This window comes from Medicago sativa, chromosome 6 (assembly GCF_051527215.1).
Source record: "Medicago sativa cultivar Bolivia chromosome 6, Bolivia_mono, whole genome shotgun sequence".
Classification (NCBI taxonomy): domain Eukaryota; kingdom Viridiplantae; phylum Streptophyta; class Magnoliopsida; order Fabales; family Fabaceae; genus Medicago; species Medicago sativa.
In genome coordinates, this window is record NC_140754.1 from 57796594 (window position 1) to 57815557 (window position 18964).

An 18964-nucleotide genomic window follows, 5' to 3' on the forward strand; every position below is an offset into this window, starting at 1 on the left:
GAGAGAAGCAAGATCTCTCAAGAGCAGAGGAAAATCAAGTTCCAATGTTACAGACATAGGATGTTCCAACATCCTTTAGCACATCAGACAGGAGTACCTGCCACACATAGAGGCAAGGGAAAAAATAAATTTCCAATACCTACAGAGTACTGTCACTCACCAACCATAGAAGCACAGAAACCTAAATTCCTACACTTACATGTGACAGACTAGGATGCCTTCAGATAACTATCACCAACAGCATAAAGAAGTCAGGAAACACAAATTCCCAAACTTACATGTGATAGATACAGATGTTTAAACTTCTGACTCAACATCCTTCACCCAGCTTGGTTCAATCACAAGCACACATAGAAGTATCACTCCCCCAGAATATAAGATCTCATGAGTGACTACTTACAGGAATATTCCATTACTCCCCCTGAATACATGCATACAGAAAATCTGAACATATAAACTCCTAATGCATAAACATAAAAGATTCAGGATCTGGACATAGACATTCAAGGAATATTCACAAGCTAGCAAACTATCAGCAGATACATGCTAGCAGACCTATCAAAGGTCACACACAACAACTTTGACTTTAAGAAGTCATTCAGACAGATTCCATAATATAAGACAGTAGTAGGGAACCTGTACACTAAGAATCCTAAGAAAAATAAATTCTCAGAATTACACCAAGATGTTGCAGCGAAAGTGCCAACATCTGCACAGAGTCTCACAGACATGTTCCGACCTTGTATAGAACGTTTGCAGGGAACATGTACAGCATCTGAGAGAACCAGAATCTCAGAAGCACAGAGATGTTCTAGCACAAGTGCTAACATCTACACCAGTCTTCATAGACATGTCCCAACATATCAGAGAATGTCAGCAAGGAACATGTACAAGCAAAATTACTGAGAACGGATTCTCAGAATAACATGAAGACATCAAGATGTTGCAACATGAAAGCCAACATCTACACATAACCTGAAATAGTTGCACAAAAATGCAACAACATAGAATATGAATATAACATCCAGGATATAACATCCAGGCATACACAAACAGGCATACTATAGATACATGCAGAGCACATATACAAATAGGGAGTTCAATTTTCTCCCCCTTTTTAGCCACAAAATATGCCAAACAGAAAGGAATAACGCCAGAGAGAGACCAGATGAATGAATTCAGAAATGCAGAGTACTAGTAGAATACCAATAAAGATCTAAAGTATTAAGGTATTACAAATCAAAATAGGCACACATATGTGCACAAAAATTTAGGGCATAGCCCACAAAATAAAGACAAAACAACATTCAGCAGTTCTAGAACTGCTCTCTAATTCTTCCTTGTTGTCCTCATTATCACTGTTCACTTCATCTGCATATCTTCCTTAGTATCATCAATATCTTCTTCACTTTCCTCCAATTTATTCTCAGCAGGAGCATCCTCTCTCTCTAAAGATTGGATCATGAGTTCAAACTAGGTTTATCTTTCTTTCAGCATAACACAATTATCTTTGAGTGCAGTCACAATCTTCTGTTTTGTAATCAGCCCTGCAGTAGGTACATTCCCATATGTTCCAACGATGTCTGGAACATGATTGGACCCAAACAACTTAGAGTGAATACTGAGAGGAGATTCCCTCTTCTTTGGAATGTTAGCAGCAGTTATCAAACTAGGATGTTGTTCTATCATAATATTGCATAACAAAGTGGGGAAAGCTATAGAAAACTTAACAGCATCAGTATTAGCATGCTTGACAGTCTGTTCAAAGACATATTTTCCAATGTTCATTCTAGTTCCAATTCCCACAGAGTAAATAAATTTACCCAAACATGTAGCAACATCAGATGAATGTTTTGTTGGAACCCAATTGGATGCAGCTATTTTACTGACAGTTTTTGCAGAGGAAATTTTTCCCTTCCTGGGCCAAATTCTTACTTGATTGGCAGTGATTTCTCCGCAAATCTGGTTATTAGTCACTTTCAGCTCTGCAGCATCAACCTCTTCAACCCCCAAATATCTGTTTATAATGTTAGGAGAGAAGTTGACACATTCACCTCTGACATATACCTTCTGATACTCCTGACTCTGATGGTTGTCACAGTCTCTAGGCATATTTACCAAAAAAATTCTTACTAGTTTTTCATAGCAAGCACCAATGTTGCAAACTGTCTTCAGAAGCCCTGCTTCTTTGATCATACTCATTACTTCTTCCATCTTCACAACTTCCTTGTCTAGTTCTCTTTCCAGAGCCAACCTTCTGTGAAAGATGTACTTTCACCTTTGTGCATTTTCAGGAAAGTGAAATGATACTTTATTAATAGGTACATTCGTAACTGTCTCCTCAACTTTCTTCTTAGCAGACCTTTTTGAGGTATATAAGTTGATGTTTGACACATCTTCTCCAACATTGTAGTCAGACTCATCTGAAGAGGCCCCTCACTCTTCCTTGTCCTCCTAGTAGTAGTTTTTACTTTTACCTTGCTCCAACCTTTCTTAGGACCTATACCAGCAGTCTTGTTCTTGGATTTTGGGGTTTCAACATCAGGGTGCACTGCCTTCCTTTTGTTACTCCTTAGCCTTTTGGCTACACTTTCATCCTCTCTTAACATGTCATCAGAGATCCTATCATCAATGTTTACCATATCTTCGTTAACCTTAATAGCACGCACATCTTCCTCTGTATCAACCACAATCCTAATATGTTCCACTTCCTCAGGAGGAACTTTTTCAGCAGAATTTCCAGAATGAATTCCCTTATCTAAGTGAGTCTCCTGCCCTGATTCATCATTCATAAGCCCTTCTTTAGTCTCACCCCTAGATTCTTCATTTCCTTTAGAGTGGATGCTAACCATCGTCTTTCCTGGGTTCACTTCCTCTGCTGAAGTAGTCTCAGTGCCAGGGTCCTTATTTTTACCAGTGGTAGCAGTATTCTCATGGTTATCAGATTTACTCAAGGATGTTTCAACATTACCCTCAACCTCCATGTCCTCGTGTTCTTGTGTAGGAACATTGAAGCTTGCCTCCTTACCAACTTTAGACAGATCCATGTCTATGGAAACAGTTTTATTTATGACATTCAACTTCTCTAAACCTTGCTTTCCACCAGGTACAGGTACATCAGAAAATCAGAGGAGCATTCGAGTTACCTTTATCATCCTCAGAGGAGGAATTAGTTTTGACGAACCCTTCAACATCAATACTATTAGCCTCCTTCTCAAAAGTCTCAACATTGGGTTTGACAACAGCAGCAACGATGGGAATTACTTGGTCAACTACACTCAAGGTAGTTTCAGGTGTTCCCACCTTTGATTTAACAAGTTTCTTCTTCTTTGAACTAGATTTGGTGGATGATTCTCTTTTAACCTTTTTAGGCGGAACAGTAGTGATTGGTTCAACCATCTTAGGAACTGAAGTGCTGGTTACTTGGTGTTCAGAATCCATGGTTTGTTTGAGCACAGGACGTGTGTTTTTGCTAGTCTGAAGTTGTTGGTTATGATTGGTGAAGATGAAAGGATGAGTCGTTTGAAATGGGTAAGATGCAAAAGGATGTATGTGTTTGAACTCGTGAGGAGCAAAAGAGAAGGTAGTGATAGGCGAGGAGTTATTGTGTGTTGTTGGCGTGTTTATGCGTGTTTGTGACAGAAAAATTGGATGAGTGTGGAACCACGTGTACCAAGATTTTCAACTCCTTATGTGGAATGATTTCATTCAGATCACCAAGTTGCCTGTCTTTCCAGTTTTTGGCTGCAATATTACTTAATTGTTCCTTATGAGAACAGAAGATCTGATTAACCTTCTTATCATACATTCTCTCAAAATGCGAACTATTGTATTTATTGAAGATTATTAGATGTTCCAACATCATATTCGACATACCAGTTAGGTTACCTGTCTGACCTATTCCTTGTGGTACCCACAAGCAGTTATTTTCCTCAGAGTTTACACCCCTTAGAGCAACTCCTTTCTCAGAATTGGGCAACATACCAGTTACCATTTTTACCTGTTTCATAGCTTGACTAAGATGTGAGTTTAACAGGGTTACCTTATGGTTTAATTCTGAAATTTTAGCTTGATGAATGATCCTGTCATTCACCAATTTACTGGTGATATTTCCCTGCTCCTCAAGTTGTCTGGAAGTGTTGTTGTTTCTTTCAGTAAGACATTTGTAGGATGCACTCAGTTCAACAAAACCCAAATCTTCTACACATGAATCAACATCAGCGAAAATTTTACTAGACAATGCTGTTATATGCTTAGCAGATTCACTATCTCCATCCACTTCAGATTCATCATCATCAGACCAGGAAACAGTCAGACTTTTCTTCTGCTTCTTTAGAAATGTAGCACACTCTGTTCTGATGTGACCATAACCTTCACATTCATGACATTGTACTCCTTTATAGTGAGAGTCCATGTCATCAGGTCTTGTCACCTTCTCTTTACTAGTTTGATTGTTGATGTTGGACCGGATGTTCTTACCATTTGGTCTGGACCTTCTGTCAAATCTTTTGAAAATCTTCTTGAACTGTTTTCCAAGAAGTGCCAGAGATTCTGACATGTCTTCATCATCTACAAGATTTGCTTGTGACTCATTAGATTCTACACACGAAGAAAAAGTAATCCCCTTGCCTTTCTGATCTGTTTTACTGTTGACAAATATTTCAAAATTTTGCAAGGACCCTATCAATTCGTCAACCTTCAAGTTTGAAATGTCCTGGGCTTCTTCAATAGCTGTAACTTTCATGTCAAACCTCTTCGGTAAAGATCTGAGAATTTTCCTCACAAGTTTTTCATCAGAGACCTTTTCTCCAAGAGACGCAAAAGAATTTGCAATATCTAGAATGTTCAAGTGGTAGTCCTGGATGCTCTCATCTTCTAACATTTTCAAATTCTCAAATTTTGTAGTAAGAAGTTGGAGTTTAGCACTTTTTACCTTAGTTGTCCCTTCACGAGGAGTTTTGAGAATCTCTCAAGCATCCTTAGCCACATTGCATTGCTTGATTAGTCAGAACATATTTTTGTCCACACCATTGAACAGAGTGAAGGTGAGAAAAACACAAGAAGGGGGGTTGAATTGTGTTTTAGAAAAATTCTTCGTTTCTCCTAAAAACTGAACACACTGATCAGAAGCTAAGCGAGACAGCTTCTGAAGTGATAATCAGAATCTAAATGCAGCGGAATAAAACAGAGAGAGAGAGAAGAAGAACGACACAAAGCAATTATACTGGTTCCTTCCACAATCCGGAAGTAGTCCAGTCCCCCTTGCACTTCCAAGGAGATTTCACTATGAGTAATATCTGATTACAAATGCTCAAGCACACAAGCAAGAGACTTCCAATGCTCAAGCACACAAGCAAGAGACTTCCTTTGCTCAAGAACACAATCAAGAGACTTCCTGCTCAAGCACAACTGCAAGAGACTTCCTAACTAAATAAAATTACACAGAAAATTGTTTAAGGTTGAACACTTGATATACAATCAGAGGTGCTCACAATACAAATCAGATACAGACTCAATGGACTTAAGAATTTCTAAGATATGACTTTGAGACACAGAAATTCTAAGTGAATGCAGAACAATTTCAGCAGAGGTTTGGTACTTGTGAAAATCTTGTGAGTCTTTCGTTCAGCGTTCTTGCATTACCAATTCTCTAGGTCTTCACTCCTTTATATAGAGGTGTGAGAGAGACGTTGTGAAATTGCCAGCACACCAAAGAGTCGTTGTTGAAGCTTGATCTTTCACCAATAATCTTTTGCCTGATTTGGCTGTTGTCCTATGAAGAACAAATTTGAAATCCATTCCTTATCCAAAGGAACATCTATGCAGGCGAAACCGTATTCTGGAGCTGTTTTCTTGTCCTGTAGCGCGGACACAAAACAGAGTAGTGGAGAACGTGGTTGTACAATTCGTACAAAGTACAATGTCAACGCTTTCGTCCAAATTGCAAACACACGCCTTCAAACACCTTTGAAATGACCGTTGCAAACTCCACTAATCCTTTGTTTGTGTTTTCGAATCCAATAGACAGCTTTTGCATTGATAATTCTTCAATTCTTGATTCTTTGCAAATCCAGTTGATATTCAGCTTCTGGTGAAATGGCTTCTGATGAGGCAGCTTCTGATGATGCAGCTTCTGATGATATGACTTCTACAGCTTCTGATGACGCAGCTTCTGATGATGTGGCTTCTGGACCTCTTGTCTTCAGAAGCACTATTCTTCAGGAGCAGCTTACTTCAGGAGCGCTATTTCTTCAGGAGCAGCTTGACTTCAGGAGCGCTTTTTCTCTTCAGTAGCAAGTTGCCTTCAGGAGCGTCCAAGCTTCAAATTTTTGTTGTTTCCATAGCTCTTTATTTGCTCATTCAGAACCAATGATGATGTAACTTTATAATTATGGTCCTGTACACTTGAACAAATATTAGCTAGTCCAATTTACAATTTTTAATACCTTGTTATCATCAAAACCCTTTAAGGTTCATTGTTAAACACATTTTGTTCCAACAATCTCCCCCTTTTTGATGATGACAAACAAAAGTATTTAAAATTGATCAATTGTTGTTAATCTAATTAACAAGTTGACTTTGGGGTTCTGAGGTTTGTAAGCTCAGAATCTGAGGTTTGTAAGCTCAAACTCCCCCTGAGTCTGATAGTCTTTAAGGTGAGGTTTGTAAGCTCCCCCTAAGTTCTATCCAGGTTAATTAAATTCATTTTTCGCGCAATAATATTATCAGAGCTTAAAAACAAAATTGAATCATTGAAAGAATTAACTTATAGATAAGAAGAATGGTTCAATTAATTTTACTTGAATTTTGATACTCCTTCGTTCGTTCATAGCTTATACCAATAAGGTAAAAAAAATGATAGAAGGTTTTCAAAAATTTCAAATGCCATTAATGGGGCTCAGAGCCTTTAAATACTTGTCACATATACTCCCCCTTTTGTCATTATCAAAAAAAATTAAAATAAATTTAAGCATAAAAGACAAAAAGATATGAGAAAAACTCAAACAGGAGAGAGTATAAAAGAAAGTGAACTAAATAAGTCAGAGCAAAATATATGAACATGTATATCAATTGTCAGAAGCAGCTAAACAGTCAGAATCAGTAAGCATTCAGAAGCAAGAGAAATAAGACAAGATGGTTTCAGAAGCAAGGACTAAGAAATTTTAAAACAGACAACAAACAAAGAAAAACACAAGGGTGTGCAACTAAGGGTTGGTTTGTTGTTGTTTCTTCATCTCTTCCATTTCTTCAATCTTCTTCTTCAACAGTTCTTCAAGTTGTTGTTGCCTCTGAAGAAGAGCTTGTTCCCTTTCTCTAGCTTCTTGCTGCTGCTGTGCCATCTGTTTCTTCAGAAGCTTACACAGCCTTGCTTCTCTGGTCAAGTAATCCGTTTCAAAGAAGAAAGGATGGTTTGCCAGGAGCAGTGTAGAACTTCTTACTCTAAGACTCTGATTCACTTGCTCCATTAGCCTTCTGACTGAAGCTTGCTTGACTCTGATGCATTTGGCCTTGATTTCTTCAATAACCCCAGCTGCCCGGTTTTGAAGAGATGCCCAGGAGTCTTCATATGCACCTGTGAGATCAATTGTCCTTCTTTGATCCACCAGATTATGCATCTGACTCAAGATTGTGAGAAGCTCAGAATTAATATATCCAGATTCCAGGATGTTTGTGGGTGGATGATCAAGGGTTTCAAGATCAGAATCACTGATTTCTAAATCTTGAATGGGGTTAGGAATTGGAAAGGTAAGGTGTGTTTGTGTGTTTGAAGACGAAGGCTGGTCAGAATCAATGTGTGTGGTGGAGGTTGAGTCTTGAACATTGACTTGAGAGATGTCAACATCCATGGGAGTTGGTTCTGGAGAGTGTTCAGGTAAAGGTTGAAATTCAGTTTCAGTTGGTGGTTGTTGTAGTGAAGTTGTTGTTTGATTGTTGAGTTGGTGGTCAATGATGGCTATTGGTGATTGTGGGGGTGTTGTGGGTTTTTGTGGTTCAGGTGTTTGTTGATGGGGGTTTTCTGAAACAACATTTTCAGAAGCAGCTGCTTCTGGAGTTGCTTCAGAGGCCTTTTCTGAAGTTTTGTCTATGGGTAATTCACCTGAGTAGTGGAGAGCAAGATTGTCTAAGACAGAAGTGTCTTCTATTTGTTCAGGTGCTGATGGTGAAGAGGGTGAAGAGGGGATAGAGGTGACTGGAATCTGGATTACCTGATCTGCAGGGTCAGCTTCAGAAGTGATCTTCTGTGGATCAGCAGATTGAGAAACTGCTTCTGAAGTTCCCTCTTCTGGAGCATTTTCAAAGACGAGCATCATATCGTCTTCCTCATTGTCTTCAGTAGGTTTACCAGCAATGGCTCTTACTTCAGCCAGTTTATCTTTGTAGAACCTATCACAGTCCTCCAATCCCAAAGCCTTGAGCTTTTCATCTCTTTGATGAATGTATTGAGCTTTTTGATCCTTTCTTTCTGATATAAGATCAGCAGCACGTTCATCTGCCATCCTTTTCCTTATTCGAGTCATCTCAACCATAGGACTCACAAGTTGAAGGGGAGCCTTCTTCTTCTTCAGCTTGGGATCAGCCTCTTCTTTCTCTATTTCTTCAAGAGCTTCATCCAGCTGCTCTTGAGTGATTACCAAGTCTGCCTTACCTTTTCTCCTCTTCTGTGGAATAGAAGCAGCACCAACCTTCTGCATCTTTCCTTTTTCCTTGATAAAAACAGGTTTAGCAGCTTCTGACTCAGTACTAGTTCTGGCCTTCTTTCCTTTAGTAGGAGCAGCTTCTGATTCAGAACTAGTTCTGGCCCTTTTCCCTTCAGGTGCCTCAGAAACAGCAGCTTCTGACACAGCAACTGCCTTGGCCTTCTTGCCTTTCCCTTTAGCAAGAGCAGCTTCCTCCTGAGACCTTGCATCTTCCTCCAAGACGTACTCAGCTACTGATTGAACTAGGAAATCAGAGTCACTTTCCTTAAAGATGGGAGGAAAGTCCCTGATTATCTCAGTTTCAGCAGTTGTCATCTCTAACCACTTTTCATCTTTAGGGGCTTCTTTGATGAACTTCATAGAGCATAAGCTCCTGCTACTGATAGTCCTTTCAGCAGTAGAAACTTCGAAACATTTATCAGAAGCACTCCTTGTCCTTTTTAAGAACTCCAGCACCCTTCCTTGATGAAAGATTTCAGAAAGCAATCTTCCATAGGGTACTTGTTTTCTTCCTCTTGTAGTGCTTTCGTTTATGGCCCAGCAGAGATGATCCATTACATATCTGGGGAAGTTTATCTTTTCAAGATTGGTCATGAAATAAATTGCTAGCTTCTGTTGGTTGTTGGGTTGGTCAGACCCTCCTGCTCTTTGAAAGAAGCAATCATTACTGAATTTCACCAACATTCTGTTGTGAATCTCCATCTCTGAAGGCTTGGCATCTTTCTTCCCACCCAGAAGAGAGTTGTAGTAACCTTTTAGCAGGACATCTTCCTTCCTGACTATTTCTTGGAATCTTCCCTCTGCATGCATCCTACAAGCTTTAGCTATAACGTCCTCAGTGATGGTTATAGGAATGCCCATCACTTCAGACCTTATTTCTAAGCTATCAAATGATGTAGGATTCATATCCATGACCATTTTCCCTTTCTTTGACCCCGCTTGTTTGCTTACGACTTTTGCAGGCTTTTCATTGTACACTTCAGCTTTTAACCAAAAGTCCTTGACCAAGTTCACATATGTTGGCCCATTTAGCATCTTGAAATACTCAGACATCATCTGAGTTTCTATCAAACCTTCCATGTTTACTTCATACTTCTTGAGTGAAGCAAAATCCACCGGTGACTCTACTTGAACTATTAAGGATTCCCATGGAATATCCATAGTCTTCTTTTTGTAGATGGACCCAGATTCTGATACGCTTTGCTTGTTTGATGTAGATTCTGAAACTTTTGAGCTTGATGATGCCATTTGATGATTTACGAAGATTTGAAGAAGATGAAGATTTTAGGGTTCTAAGGTTGAGAGAATGCGCTTACTTCGCAAGAGGTTTGAGAGCAAATGTGTTTGTTGTGAGTGAGTAGTGTGTGAATTGACAAAGTGTTAAAAGTAAAACGATTGCAATTCAAAAGAGACAAACAAACATAACATTAATGACAAAATTGGGGGCGCGTGAAAAGTACTTTCAAAGCTTTTAAATCATCATTGCCCTTTTAGTTATACACCAACACATACAGGCCACATAAGAGGTTCACAGAGTAACTACCAAGTTAGTGGGCCAAAAGTTACTTTTTAAAAGGTAACTTCCAACGTTTCCACTAATTCAACTATTCAGAAGCAATAAATCCAGCTTCTGGACTTCAGATGCTGACGTCATCATCAGAAGCGAGTTTTCCTCAGAACCTCAATAAAGAGCTTCTGATGGACTACTGCTTCTGAACTAACTTCAGAACCTAAAATCCTATTCAGGAGCAAGCAAGCATTTAATCAGATACAAAGTGCATGTTCAAATTTTTCTTTATAAAATCAAATCTTTCAACAGTTAAAGGCTTAGTAAATATATCAGCCCATTGATTTTCAGTATCAATGAATTGTATATCTAAAATTCCTTTTTGAACATAATCTCTGATAAAATGGTGTTTGATTTCAATGTGCTTCGCTCTTGAATGCAAAATTGGATTTTTAGACAAACAAATAGCAGCAGTATTATCACAATAAATGGGAATACTGTTAGCAGTTATCTGATAATCTTCCAACTGATGTTTCATCCAAAGTAGTTGTGTACAACAACTTGCAGCTGAAATGTATTCTGCTTCTGCTGTAGACATAGCAATAGTTGTTTGTCTTTTGCTAGCCCAGGATATAAGATTATCACCCAGAAATTGACAATTGCCACTGGTTGACTTTCTTTCAATCCTATCACCAGCATAATCAGCATCACAAAATCCAATTAGCTTATAATCTAAGGATTTCCTATAAAGGAGTCCAAGATTGGTTGTTCCTTTCAAATACCTGAAGATTCTCTTGACAGCAGTCATATGAGATTCTCTAGGATCTGATTGGAATCTTGCACACAAGCATACACTGAATAAAATATCTGGCCTAGATGCAGTGAGGTATAACAAAGAACCAATCATACCTCTATACAGCTTCTGATCTACTTTAGTTCCTTCATCTTCTTTGCTCAGGTTGCACGTAGGATGCATTGGAGTGTTCATCACTTTACAATCTTCAAGTTTGAACTTCTTCAGAAGCTCCTTTGTGTACTTTGATTGATGAACATAGACTCCATCTTTGCATTGATTGATTTGAATGCCAAGGAAGAACTTCAGCTCTCCCATCATGCTCATTTCAAATTCATCCTGCATTAACTCAGAAAATTCCATGCAAAGAGATGCATTAGTAGAACCAAATATTATATCATCAACATATATTTGCACAACAAGAATATCTTTCCCAAGGGTCCTTCTGAAGAGTGTAGTGTCAACCTGTCCTCTCTTAAAATCATTTTTGATTAAGAAATTACTTAGTCTATCATACCAAGCTCTGGGAGCTTGTTTCAAGCCATATAGTGATTTCTTCAATTTAAAAACATGGTCAGGATATTTAATATCCTCAAATCCAGGAGGTTGCTTAACATACACTTCTTCTTCTATGACACCATTGAGAAATGCACTCTTGACATCCATCTGATATAATATTATGCCATGATTAACTGCATAGGAAAGAAGTAACCTGATTGCTTCCAATCTTGCAACTGGAGCAAACGTTTCACTGTAATCAATGCCTTCTTGTTGACTATACCCTTGTGCAACAAGTCTGGCTTTGTTTCTTGTTACTTCACCTTGCTCATTCAGCTTGTTTCTGAATACCCATTTTGTTCCAATAATGTTCTTGTGCTGAGGTTTGGGTACCAGATCCCACACATCATTTCTTTGAAATTGATTCAACTCTTCTTGCATAGCTAGGATCCATCCATCATCTGAAAGTGCTTCATCAACTGTTGTAGGTTCAATCATTGAGATTAGTCCAATCATTGACTCTTCTTGTCTGAAATGTGATCTTGTTCTTCTTGGACTATCTTTGTTTCCAATGATTAGCTCTTCAGGATGTGAAGACTTGTGTTTGAATGTGTTTCTGGGAGGATCTTCTTGATGTGAGTCATCTTGTGCTTCATCAGAAGCAGCTTCATCTTGTGCTTCTGATGTGGGTTCAGCTTCTGGACTATCTTCAGACTCAGCTATCTGATCAGGTTCTGGAGTAGCTTCAGGAACCTGTATCTCTGCAAAACTTTCACCTTGCTTTGAAGTTTTATCTTCAAGCTCTTTGTCATCAAATTTAACGTGCATAGATTCTTCAACACAGAGTGTTTCTGAATTATACACCCTGTATGCCTTTGACCTTTCAGAGTAACCTAAAAAGATTCCTCTTTGGGCCTTGGCATCAAATTTCTTTAGGTAGAGCTTGTTGTTCAGAATGTAACATGTACATCCAAATTGATGAAAGTAAGAGATATTGGGTTTTCTTCCTTTAAAGAGTTCATATGCTGTTTTCTCCAAAATAGGTCTAATATAGATCCTGTTTTGAACATAGCATGCTGTATTCACTGCTTCTGCCCAAAAATGTTTTGGTAAATTGTTTTCATGAATCATGGTTCTGGCCATTTCTTGTAAAGTTCTATTCTTTCTCTCTACAACCCCATTTTGTTGTGGTGTTCTAGGAGAAGAGAATTCATGGAAAATTCCATGTTTTTCACAAAAAACTTCAAATGGCTCATTTTCAAATTCTCCACCATGATCCCTTCTGACTTTCAAAATTTTTGATTCTTTTTCAGATTGAATTTGAGTGCAGAAGCTACTGAATACATCACACGCAACATCTTTACTCTTTATGAATTTCACCCAAGTCCATCTGCTGTAATCATCAACAATGACTAATCCATATCTACTTCCATATAAGGATGCAGTACTTACTGGTCCAAATAAATCAATATGGAGTAATTCTAAAGGTCTTGAGGTTGAAACAATATCTTTTGTTTTAAAAGATGATTTCACAATTTTCCCTCTCTGACATGCACCACAGAGTGCATCTGAATAATAGTCAATGTCTGGTAGCCCTTTCACAAGTTGTAACTTACTAAGCTTAGAGATTAACCTCCAGTTAGCATGTCCCAACCTTCTGTGCCACATCCATTTCTTATCATTCACTGATAGTAGGCACATCACCTTCTGATCAGCCAGTTCAGAAAAATTGATTTTATAGACATTGTCAACTCTCTTTCCTTTGAACACAATGGATTTGTCTTCCTTGTTGATTACTGTACAGTTGGGTTTTTCAAAAAGCACATCATAACCATTATCACAAAATTGACTAATGCTCAAAAGGTTATGTTCAAGACCATCTACCAACCATACATTATTAATTGAGGTAGAGGAGTTACCAATAGTTCCTGTACCTATGATCTTGCCTGACTGGTTGCCTCCAAATTTCACATTTCCTCCCTCTTTCATTGTTAGGCTGAGGAACATGGACTTGTCTCCTGTCATGTGTCTTGAGCAACCACTGTCTAGGTACCATGATCTTTGCTTTGGCACTGCTCTTAGACATACCTGCATCATTGACATTTTTAGATTTAGGTACCCATTGTTCTATGGGTCCTGGAAGGTTAGTACTTAAGGCTTTACTCTTCACTTCTTGTACCTTGTGCTGTGAGTTGGGTTGCTTCTGATTAACCATCACCTTAGGTTTTGGTACTTCAGAAGCAGTAACTGTCTTCTTCTGAAACTTAGACTTCAGAACCCCAGATTTTGGTTTCACCAGACTCTGAGGAATAGGTTCTGATCTTTTCAGGATCCTAACCTTTGAAGTTTTGGAATCAGATTTGATCATAGCCTTTGACTTAGAGTTCTTTGGCTTTGAAGTAATCTTAGCCTTAGAACTAGAAGCTTCAGGTTCTGATTGAACAACAGTTTCCAACTCAGCCCCTTCTGGTACAAAGAATGTTTTCAGACCTTCCTTGATGCATTCACAACAAGACTTTAGATTGGTTTTCTCCAGTTTCACTTCTGGAAAACCAATTCCTCTGCCATTGTTCTTGTAAATGCTATAAATCATAGAAGCCACTCTGCTTCTGTCAATGCCAGATATAATAAAATCTTCAAGAGCAATTTCATGGTTACTTAAAGGTTTTTCATTACACTTTTCTTGTAGCTTCTGACATAAGAACCTGAGCTGATCTTCATATGTTTTACACATGAAGTCAAAGCCCCTAAGTCCTTGTTCAGAAGCTTTCAGATCCAATAAAGTTGATTTTTGCTGTTGTACCAAATCAACATATTTTTCTTTTAAATCCTTCAACTCATTGGTTCTTACTTCAAAATGTGTAAGAAGTTCTTTAAGTGACTCAACAAGTTCATCTCTGGGAATTTTGGAATATACCTCGTTTTCATCTTCTGAGTCTGAATCTGACCCAGCTTCTGAAGTTGCTGTTGCTACCAACCCAACAACTACCTTTGCATCTTCATCAGCTTCCTCTTTATCAGATCCAGATTCACTACCCAAATCATCCCAGGTTGCCATTAAACTCTGCTTAATCTGCTTCTTGAATTTGCTTGGTTTGAATGTAGACCTCTTTGACTTGTCCTTTGACTTTTCTCTTTGAAGATCAGGGCATTCAGCAATGAAGTGACCTGGCTTCTTACAGTTGAAGCATCCCTTCTGATCTTCTTTCCTTGAGCTTCTGGAGTTACCCCTTCTGGAGAGAAACTTTCTGTTCTTCTTGGCCAGATATTGAAGTCTGTTTGAGAGCATGGCCATTTCTGCAGCATCTGGTTCAGAGTCTGAACTTGACTGTTCTTCCTCTTCAGATTCAACCACTTTGAGAGCTTTTGATGACTTGCCTTTGGATGGAAGAGCTATTGATTTACTCTTCTTAGTAGACTCATGTTCATTAAGACTTAACTCATGAACTTTGAGAGAACTAACAAGATCTTCGACACTTAAAGTGTTTAAATCTTTAGCTTCCTCAATGGCAGTCACTTTTGGTCTCCATCTGGCACGTAAGCTTCTGAGTATCTTGCTTACATGATCAGAAGCAACATAGCTCTTCTTTAGAATCTGTAGACCAGAAACTAAGGTTTGAAACCTTGAGTACATCTCCTCAATAGTTTCATCATCCTTCATTTTGAATAACTCATACTGATGTACAAGCAGGAGAGCCTTTGCTTCTTTGACCTTCTTGCTCCCTTCATAATTTGAACAGAGAGAAGCAAACATAGCTTTAGCAGTGGATTTGTCACTCATCTTCATGTATTCTGCTTTGGGTATGGCAGTGACAAGAGCTCCTCTGATAATATGATGCTTCTTGTAAAGTTTCCTCAGTTCTGGAGTATGTTTCTTTCTATCCACAGCAGCTCCTTCTTCATCAAGGACTAAATCACCAACACCATCTTCCAGAATATCCCATAATTCTTCATCTAGGCTCATGATGTAACTGTAAAAGTTGGTCTTCCACCAAGAGAACTCTTCAGCATCTCCATTGAACTTTGGAACTTTTCCAATACTGGTTTTCTTACTATCACTATAATCATGTGAGACATGTTTATAGCTAGTATCACCAGGACCAGTAGGAGTAGGAGTAGACATGTTTTTCTCAGATCTTTGACTGTTGCACGGTTAAGTGTTACACAACAGACCAAGGCTCTAGATACCAATTGAAGGTGAGAAAAACACAAGAAGGGGGGTTGAATTGTGTTTTAGAAAAATTCTTCGTTTCTCCTAAAAACTGAACACACTGATCAGAAGCTAAGCGAGACAGCTTCTGAAGTGATAATCAGAATCTAAATGCAGCGGAATAAAACAGAGAGAGAGAGAAGAAGAACGACACAAAGCAATTATACTGGTTCCTTCCACAATCCGGAAGTAGTCCAGTCCCCCTTGCACTTCCAAGGAGATTTCACTATGAGTAATATCTGATTACAAATGCTCAAGCACACAAGCAAGAGACTTCCAATGCTCAAGCACACAAGCAAGAGACTTCCTTTGCTCAAGAACACAATCAAGAGACTTCCTGCTCAAGCACAACTGCAAGAGACTTCCTAACTAAACAAAATTACACAGAAAATTGTTTAAGGTTGAACACTTGATATACAACCAGAGGTGCTCACAATACAAATCAGATACAGACTCAATGGACTTAAGAATTTCTAAGATATGACTTTGAGACACAAAAATTCTAAGTGAATGCAGAACAATTTCAGCAGAGGTTTGGTACTTGTGAAAATCTTGTGAGTCTTTCGTTCAGCGTTCTTGCATTACCAATTCTCTAGGTCTTCACTCCTTTATATAGAGGTGTGAGAGAGACGTTGTGAAATTGCCAGCACACCAAAGAGTCGTTGTTGAAGCTTGATCTTTCACCAATAATCTTTTGCCTGATTTGGCTATTGTCCTATGAAGAACAAATTTGAAATCCATTCCTTATCCAAAGGAACATCTATGCAGGCGAAACCGTATTCTGGAGCTGTTTTCTTGTCCTGTAGCGCGGACACAAAACAGAGTAGTGGAGAACGTGGTTGTACAATTCGTACAAAGTACAATGTCAACGCTTTCGTCCAAATTGCAAACACACGCCTTCAAACACCTTTGAAATGACCGTTGCAAACTCCACTAATCCTTTGTTTGTGTTTTCGAATCCAATAGACAGCTTTTGCATTGATAATTCTTCAATTCTTGATTCTTTGCAAATCCAGTTGATATTCAGCTTCTGGTGAAATGGCTTCTGATGAGGCAGCTTCTGATGATGCAGCTTCTGATGATATGACTTCTGCAGCTTCTGATGACGCAGCTTCTGATGATGTGGCTTCTGGACCTCTTGTCTTCAGAAGCACTATTCTTCAGGAGCAGCTTACTTCAGGAGCGCTATTTCTTCAGGAGCAGCTTGACTTCAGGAGCGCTTTTTCTCTTCAGTAGCAAGTTGCCTTCAGGAGCGTCCAAGCTTCAAATTTTTGTTGTTTCCATAGCTCTTTATTTGCTCATTCAGAACCAATGATGATGTAACTTTATAATTATGGTCCTGTACACTTGAACAAATATTAGCTAGTCCAATTTACAATTTTTAATACCTTGTTATCATCAAAACCCTTTAAGGTTCATTGTTAAACACATTTTGTTCCAACACAGAGCATTCAAAGCTTTTGAGTTTCCAAGAGCCAATTCATCTGCATCTGCACTCCATTCTTCTTCAGGTTTTAACACATCAGTCCTGTTGCCATCAGCATCAAATTGCACAGGATGTTCCCAACCTCTCAGAACTGTCTTCCATGTTTTGCTGTCAATAGATTTGAGGAAGGCACTCATGCGTGATTTCCAGTAATCATAGTTGGAGCCATCCAACAGAGGGGGCCTGTTTACAAATTCACCTTCCTTGTCCATAGTGCTAGAATAGATCTCCCTGGAGCTCACCCTAAAACAGGCAGGGTGCCTGCTCTGATGCCAATTGAAATTCTAGCGCACTTGTTTTAAAAGTTATGTCAGTTATTTTAACATTTGCAATGTTCTGGTTAATGTTACAACATCGAGCGATAAAACAGAAATAAAAATAAGAAAAATAAAGGGCAAGAAAATAAAGAACACAGTGAGTTTGTTGACCCAGTTCAGCACAACACGCTTACATCTGGGGGCTACTAAGCCAGGAAGGAAATCCACTAGTGTAGTCCTTATTCAATAGCTCTCAGCAAACTCCTCGTTTACACTATATGACCTAGGACCTACCTGTCTAGACTTCAACCTAGGAACTCCAAGATTTGAGATCCCATCACACTATCCTAATGGTCAGTCACTGCCCCAGTGACCTATCAGACCTCAAACACAAAAGATAGAAGTTACCTTCCAACACAAACAACCAAACCTTGTTTCACAACTTCGGTTTGATGCACAAGAGTATCAATACTCACAAAACCATTCCTCAACAAGTATCTAACACGACACTAGAAAGAACACACAATAGATTCTAGACTTGCATCACAAACGACACAAGAACAGAATACATGAAGACTCAAACCCTAAAGTTCTAACTTTTAGAATGACGGCTTGAATGAGCAATTAAGTCTTGAAGTCTTCCTTTTATACTGAAGCAGATTGGGCTAAATAATCATTGGGCTTCAGTAAACTTGCAGATCGGTTCAGCAAACCTGCAAAACAAAATCAGAAACAATTCTGGAAAGTCCTAATATGTCGGAACCTATTTAGAAACATTCCAGATTGTAACAAATATTTCCTAAAATAAAATATCTATTTTAGTAATATTCCATAGCTGATTCTTATAAGATATGCGCGTTACTTGGTCAGTAAGTAAAGGAAATATGGTTTCCTTAAACGATAAAATACGCGCGTACAGATAAGGCAGAAACCCAGGCACACTGAATTGTGCCCGGATGTTGGAACATTGTATCCAACATCTCACAGAGCTGCCTAACCACATGCTGGAACATTGGTTCCAACTTACAGAACAAGGATATTTGTTTTAGCAACAATGCAGCCAACACAAATACCCAACATAATTGCTTTGTGTCTTTCTTCTCTCTCTCTCTCTCTCTCTCTCTCTCTCCCTCTCTCTCTCTCTCTCTCTCTCTCTCTATTTTATCCGCTGCAACTAGATCCTGAACATTACTTCAGAAGCTGAACTCTATCTGCTTCTGAACAATAATTTTAGCTTAGGAGAAAACGAAGAAAAAGCTAACACAATTCAACCCCCTTCTTGTGTTTTTCTCACCTTCAATTGGTATCTAGAGCCTTGGTCTGTTGTCGTAATACTTAACGGTGCAACTGGAAAAGATCTGAGAAAAACATGTCTGGTGAAAGCTCTAGTTCTGGTCAGAACAACAATGTTTTTCCATATGATTATGGTGATAAGAAAGCTGACTCTGGAAAAGTTCCGAAGTTTAATGGAGATCCTGAAGAATTCTCTTTGTGGAAAACCAACTTCTACAGTT